At 40.2% G+C, this 7921-nt stretch overlaps 1 long non-coding RNA gene across 1 annotated transcript in view; it reads left to right on the top strand.

Moving 5' to 3' along the window:
* Positions 1 to 2438: 2438 nt before the first annotated feature.
* Positions 2439 to 7921, top strand: part of LOC108531542 (uncharacterized) — a 19103-nt gene continuing 13620 nt past the window's right edge. Inside the window, exon 1 of the long non-coding RNA XR_001886200.1 lies at positions 2439 to 2560. This is a non-coding gene — a long non-coding RNA (uncharacterized LOC108531542). The remainder of the gene's footprint in view (positions 2561 to 7921) is intronic.

The raw sequence follows: 7921 nt of genomic DNA on the forward strand, positions 1-7921 counted from the left end.
CTATCCTAATTATATAAAAAGTTAGATGCCCAGAACAACAGAGTGGAATCTTAACACACTGTCTAATTTATCTTTGTGGTTCCCTGGGCTTAGCACAAAGCTTAACATACTGATTCTTTTAAAAAAGTTTGTTGACCATCTCATTTATACTCTCGCATCTATTCATGTACAGAGACATCCAACCTAATTTATCATGCCCATTATGTAGGTAAGAATATTGATGTTCAAAGAGGGGAAGGAACTTGCTCAGGATCACATCTCTACTCATTAGTTGAGCAACGCTAGAGTTCTTTGATTGCAAGCAACAGCAATCCATTGCAGTAACTTAAGCAATAGGCAGATAAATCGACAGACAAGTACGAAGATACTAGTCAACTTGTGGAATTGAAGGGAGAGCTGAAGGTTTAGGTTTTGGAAAAGACATGGATAAGCATCCTGAGGGGTCCTGATGGCAGGAACTCACAAGTAGTCTCTCCATGATTTTGCCATCAGGTCTTCCATCCTCAGCCACCTCATGTATGTGACTCCCCAAGATTCAAAATTCTGGAGGGAGATTCTGATTGCCATCAAGTCAAATCTTCAGTCCTCCACCTAAGCTGTGGTCAGGGACTCTGGACTCTGTGATTGACATCCCTCTAGAACACATAGGGTCAGGGTCAGGGTCAGGGTCAAATTCTCAAAAGATGCTGAGAAACCAGAAAGACAAACAAAAACATGTATGAAAAGAGTATACACTGCCTGTGTAAAACAGGACAAACTCTTTCCCAAGGGCAAAAATTTAACTTTAAAACATATGCAATTTAACTTTCTAAAAAGTTTAGAAATAGGCACCTGCTTGATATAAAATGATTCCTTTAATGAATGTAGCTTCAGACTGATGGGTAATGATCAAGGCCCTTGGGGCTACCTCCAGCTTTTCTTCCTGATGCATGGCCCTGTTTCTGTGTTGGAAGTAAGGAAACTTGCTGTTCCAGAGCTTAACCTATATCTAGAGAATGATTTAGACATAATGAAGAAAGTACCTGGTGTATAATATCTTAGCCCTTGCTGAGCATTTCGATCCCTTAAAAAATCCTATTTGCAGGATTGTTAAAAATTGTATTACTCATATCTTGGACAAAACCAGGGTTATTCTGAAGTAAAACTTTGACCCAGGGAGAAAGCACATTAGCCTGAGGATGAAGAGGACTGGGTTTGGGTCTGTCATTTGCTAGTTTGGACAAGGCTGCTTTACCTTCCTTGACTTCAATTTGTTAATATATATTATTAATGAAGATGTTGAGCTACACACTTTTTATTGACATAGTATGACAAGTGAATGTGAAGATAAATAAATGCCTTAAAACTTAATAAAACTAAATTTCACTTTATGGATGAGCCTGACTTTCATCCTTTTAAACACAATTTTGAGACATATACAAACAGACAAGACAGACACCAATCAAACTTCAAAAAAATTACTTAAATTGCGTATCTATCCTGGCTCCCAGACAATGCAAATCATCATTGATATATTATGGCCAGTACCTCTGCCCTCTGTTGAGCTGGTTGTTTTGAATGCCTGAGCACTCTCAGAAGCCCCCTCTCCTCACTACTACTTCCCCAAGTTATGAGTAACTTGGATAAACTGGTGGGCACAGAGGGTTAACGGCCCACCCACCCTCTTTTTAATGACTTTCTCAGAAACAGAAATGTGGGGCAATGATGGTATTCAATCATAACTCTTGGATCTCATTTGAGGCACTTGGGCAAGTTCCTCTCTGAATATATCAACAGCAAATAAGCATAAACAAAGAGAACATTATTAGAGAGATTCTGCAAATATCATATACATTCTTTTTATATGTATAATTAAACTTCATTGGTGGTGCCTATAGAGTTTAATACTCATATTTTGTTTCCACCACTGCAAGGAGATAGGAAGTAACATTGGATGTCAGCAGATCTTCTTGAATAACCCAGACATTCTTCTGAATTATAAGGATAGAGCCTTAAGCCTTATTCTCAAGGAACCCATAGGTGGTGGGGTGTGGAGAGGGAGTGCTCTCCATTATCCCTTCAATGCATAATAAATAGTTGTAATCAATATCTACCTGTAAGTTTGGCTAAAAACCAGCTTCTGCAAAGCCCAGTCAGGAGCTCAAGTGTTCTGTTTCCCCAGCTGTCAATCAGAGTAGGGAGGGCATAAAGGAGACATAGAAGACGGATTTATGAAGAATACTTGTTACTTTTATATGTGATCTGCAACTTTTAAGATTTTTTTTTTCCTGATACTACCAAAATGAATTCATCAAAAGATAGCCTAATGATGACACTTTTCTGCCACTTTGCTGTTATTAGACTCCAGGGAGTAAATGTGTCTCATTATTATAAAGAGGGAATTATGAGCTTTTTCTCCATGAGCTATAAGACAATCTTATCTTCATTTTCATTCTTCCAGGTGGTTATGCTGAACATGTAAATATTCTCCCTGCTGTGAAGATTAGTGCAGCTGGCCAAAGATGCTTTATTTTAAATATGTGGATGCAGGAAGAGAAAAGCATCAGAAACACTGCATGGGGTAAGACTGTCCTGGCTGCCAGGATCTTGGTTCAGATGGTGGTAGCAATGGGACTTTTGCTGGGACCATGTTGAATCTGTACTTTGTCTTAGTCAAGGTTTGTTTTTTGTTACAATTATCATGTGCCTTCTCAAATGAGCTGAAATATTAAGGGGCTATAGTGTAAGGATACAGGAGCATTTTATGGGGTATTAATTATAATCTGACCTCTGAAGAGTCTGGGTTGAAAAATTGAGTATCTATTCTCTGTCTCTCCTTCTCTCTCTCTCTCTCTCTCTCTCTCTGAGGCCATATGGTCTCTCATTTTCATTTATTTTTGCACCTCCGCTTCATTCTTCTCTTTTTTCGACACTCCTGCTGAATCTCCATCTCTGCCCATATGGCAGAAGACAGCTGCCCCTGGCTTCCTTATTCACATGCCCTTGACATTCACATGTCAAGCGAGGAGTGAAGACTAAAACTCTCATATCTTTGTCTTTAAGCTCCTAGGAAAGAGTCTCTGATCAGCCCACTTGGGCCCATTTTATCTACCTATGGTTTAATCAGGAATTTCATGGAAATCCTAAAGGCCAAATATGGACCCCCAAGAAAAAAAGAACTCCTTAGTTAGCACTGTGGTGAGCCCTTCATGGGCATTGTCTTTGTCTAAAGTTTACAGAAATCCTATGAGGTTGCTATTACAATCTAATTTTATATGTAACAAAGCAGAGTCTCAAAACAGTTAAGTAATTTGCTCAGGATCATACACTGATTTTTAGTTTTTTTAGAGGTGGGTCTCACTCTGTTGCTCAGGCTGGAGTGCAGTAGCTTGCTGCAATCTCAAACTCCTATGCGCAAATGATCCTCTAGCCTCAACCTCCTGAGTAGCTAGGGCTATAGGCGTTTGTCACCACAACAAGATAAATTTTTGTTTCAATATTTAATTTTTTTGTAGAGATGGGTTCTTGCTCTGTTGCCCAGGCTGGTCTTGAACTCTTGGCCTCAAGTGATCCTCCTGCCTAAGCCTCCCAAAGCACTGGGATTACTGCTGTGAGCCACTGCTCTCAGCTCCCTCACCTTCCCCCGCAAGCTTTTTACCACTACCATCTCTTGCTCCTACACAAAGTTTCTCAAATTTTAGTCAGCATCAGAATCACTTGCAGGGCTCATTGAAACCAATATATCTGGGCCCTATATTCAGAAATATTGCTTCTGTAGGCCTAGGGATGAGGCTGGAGAATGTGCATTTCTAACAAGCTCTTTTGTGAAGCTGATGCTGTCAGTTCAAGGTCCAAAGCTACTTGGTCCTTGCTACTTCGAGTAGTACTGCTCTAAATGATCAAGAAGCTAATGTTCTCATGAATTAAGAAATCCCTTTGAATTGTAGCTAAATCCCATAAATAATCAGAATTAAAGAAGTTCCTATGAGCTCATTTATTTGCTTTGTTTAATCCTGATATTTTGCTCATTCTGTTTTTAACTCATCTTCCTAAGAAAGGAAACCCTTTCTGACTTGGGACACTTGCATTTAGAGGGAATATCAGTAGTCCTGGATACATACATAATTTTGGAGGCTATTATAGAAGCCACTTACATAATTTTCCCCTTAACCCTCCAGTGAGATTTTTAAATATCACTGCAGTGCTCATCAGAGAAGTAATTCTGAATAACATTGCCTCACTAGGAGATGGCAGAGATCAGTTGCCTGAACTAGGGTATATATGAACTTCACTCTTCTAATCCCATATAGTTTCAAACAGTTTTGCAGACAGCAAGGAAAATGAAGAAACTACTACTACACATAGTGATGAATCTCACATGCCAGGTGTTGCATGAGAAAAACGAAGCATACTTCATGCCTGCATTTATATAAAGTTTTAAACAATCAAGATCTATGGGGATGGATGTTAAGACCAGACCGTGGTTGCTGTTGGAGCAGGATAGTGACTGCAGGGCACGGGGTGGGGGTTGGGGAAGTGCGCTCCCAGGAGTTGGTGATGTTCTGTTTCTGATCTGGAGGCTGGTTGCATGGGCATGTTCAGTTTGTGGAAATTCATGAGCTTGTATACTTATGAGCTGAGCACTTTTCTGTGTCTATTGTTATAGCCAGTATAAAAGATTCAGAGGTGTTTAAAAAAACGAGTCGTTTGTAGAAAAGCAGTATATGAACTGTATTGACAAACCTATAGCCAATGTGCTATACTTTGACATCCAGAAAGAACAAGCCTAAAAGGAAACATTCCAAACCATGACTGCCTCTGGGTGGTGGAAATGTGACTGGATTGACTTTTTGGGCTTTTCTGTACTGTCTACATTTTCTGCAATGTGCGTACATTGCATTTATTAATATATCTTAACATATTTAGTTTTTATTTGAAACACTGATTTTGTTAAAGTAGGAGTAAATAAGAGGACCCAATCCCACCAAATTCAGAAACAGACACATTCTGTAAATGTCTATTTAATACAAATGTCAGAATAAAAAAGTGGCCCTGGTAATTGTGGGGCCTTGACAATTACCTTATCCCATGTAAATGGTATTTCCCAAGGGCCTCTTTCAGATTCTATTGGTATTTATAAAGCAGGATTCATGAGGAAAAGGTACTTAGGAAGCAAGGAAATGATCATTTCGTGAGGTTTGCAAAACAGGATACAAACATTCAAGGGACAAGTGATAATGATAAATTAGATTTTGACCAAAGCTCAGAGATGCTAAAACTCCAGAAGATTCATCAAGTGTTCTCCAATACTTTTATATTTGTGACAGTGACAAAATTGAATAAAAATATAGATGTGTTTGTGGCTGGAATTTATAATGCATTCTTTCATTATTTCCCCTTGAAACTCTAGTAGGATAAAGCTTTTCAGAGAGGTTATACATTTTATGTTAAGCATCTCAATGTTTTTGATGAAAGAAATAATTAAATTTTCTTGAGTATTAAAGAGGGAAAAAGAATGATGATGTGATCTTCAATTCTGGTCTGTAACTATTTCCTGAAATTTCACTATCCCTGACTATATCAAACACCTAAGGAAAGGAGAGGAGCCATGGATAACAGAGCCCAGTGCTAATCCGGTTGGCTGGGTGTAGACTGCACTTGCTATATTTTGGAATCAGTTTCCTCGGGTTTGAATCCTGGCTCTCCCAATCACTGTGTATGGAACTTAGGGAAAATCATTTAGCCTATCTGAATCTCAGCTTCCTCGGCTATAAAATTTGAGTAACTTTTATTCCTTCCTCATAGGGTTATTATAAGGATCATACAAAATTACATGTGTACCATTTATCATTTTTTTGCTTTTCGTCTCCAAATTTACCCTTCGATACCTGCTCTGTAATAATGGTGGACTTCCTTGAAGCATTTATCCTTTACTATAAGCACAATGTTAAGCTTTCTTAGTAGCAGGCACTGGAGGCACATCAGAGGAGAAAAGGGGCTCTCTTGTGTGTTCCAAGAACCGCACTGACAGTCATTGGTGTGGATGGGAAGACATGTGGTGGGGCTCTGCCCTTATCATGAAGCCAGAGCATGAGTCCCTCCATGACTCAGCAACCCCGGTTAGTCTCACCTGTCCATGGTCTTTTCAGCAGAGCACTACACATTCAAGCTTTCTGCCCACACCTCTCCAACACCCTCTGCAAACCTGCATGTCCAGTTACCAGCCATACCACACCTATGCCCCAAGGTTTACTTCCTGCTTGTCCAGCAACTGTGGACCAGCTCTGACCTAGCAAAACAGCAAATTTCTCTACCACCTAGTGAGTTGCAAACCTTCTCCAATCAGGTCTGAATCCCAGCCTTGGGAAGGTGGCCGCCTTCCAAGTTTGTCCTCTTTTGGGTACTCTCCCTCAGCTCTGCTACCATTTGGAGTTCTCTTATAATTATTTGCGTTTACTTGGATTCTGCAAACTTTTCTGGTAAACAATGCAGTGAGTTAAACAGGGGAAGCTCAGAGTCAACAAAAATACAGCCTAGGGACAAATTCAGCCAGTGACTTGTTTTTGTGCAGCCTATGTTTTAAGAATGTGTTTTTACCTTTGTAAAGGATTACTTAAAGAATGAGGAGGAGGAGGAGGAAGAGAAGAAGGAGAAAGAGGAGGAGGGGGCCACAAATGAGAAGAAAAGAAGGAGGAAAACTAGAAGGAAAAACAGACCTTACCTGGCTTGCAATGCCTAAAATCATACCATCTGGTCCTTCATAGAAAAAACATCTGAGAGCTACTGAAGTATACCCTAGCAGTCTGTATTTTAACAAACCCCCCTGGTGATTCTGATGAGAGCTAAAGTTGAGAACCACCGGATTTAGAGAGTAGCTGAACCACTGACCACAGTGTTGGTCCTTAACCTATTGTATAAATTGACCAAAAGTAATTGAGGATTTGTGTGGGAGCTGGCAGAAAATAATTCTCTTCTCTTGAGTAGCGTGGTGTGAAGATGGAAGTTCTGCAGCTGTTTTGATACCACAGGGGGAGTGTCTGGAGCTGGCAGGTGACAGGCAAGATCCTGAGGACTAAGCCAATGCCACAGTAAGCAAGACAAAAAGGCAGGCAGAACTCAGGGCCTGGTGGCTTCCCTGTAGCTACTGGATCAAGCTCACCTGACTCAGGACTTGTCAGATACACATGTCCCAACAAATTCACTCTAGAGAGGTGTTTTTCACCTTCAGCACTGTTGATATTTGGGGTCAGATAATTTTTTATTGTAGAGGGTTGTCCTCTGTCTTGTAGGCTTCAACCACATCCTGGGCCTCTACTTTCTAGATATCAGTCAGCCCAGCTCCTTAGTTGTGGCAACCAAAAGTGTCTTCGATATTGCCAAATGTCCCCTGGGAGCAAAAATCACTCATAGTTAACAAACACTGCTCTAGAGTTTAAACTGGTTTGACCAGTTGAAACTAGTCTTGCTTTGAAGAATATTATAACATAAATGTCATCTCAAAACCCACATTCCATATTATCCCCAGAATTTCTGGGCATTGTTTCTAGTGGGCTTGTCCTCAAAGTTCCTATTCGCAGTGGATGTTTAACTTTGATGTGTGTCTTTCTCTCTGTTCTGTGTAACCCACATGACACTCTGTTCTCATTTTCTGATATCCATGAAATCACTTTTGCGGGCACAGTGGGCATGGAGAGCAACCCTACAAGGATAGTCAATAAAGAATAGACATTTGATCTTAGCCAAAAGGCTAAGAATTGATTAATGAAGGATAGAAACAAGGTATGTGTGCTTACATGTATTCTATCACTGTTGGGTATGAATCTTGGAAGGGAGAGTAAAATGTAGACTGGTCAGATTGGATAATTACCAGGTTTACTTGGGGATGCCCTAGTTTTGCTACTTAGTAAGATCCTTCCCTTCCCTTCCCTTCCCTCCCCTCCCC

Source organism: Rhinopithecus bieti, unplaced genomic scaffold, assembly GCF_001698545.2.
Source record: "Rhinopithecus bieti isolate Rb0 unplaced genomic scaffold, ASM169854v2 scaffold_8601, whole genome shotgun sequence".
Classification (NCBI taxonomy): Eukaryota; Metazoa; Chordata; class Mammalia; order Primates; family Cercopithecidae; genus Rhinopithecus; species Rhinopithecus bieti.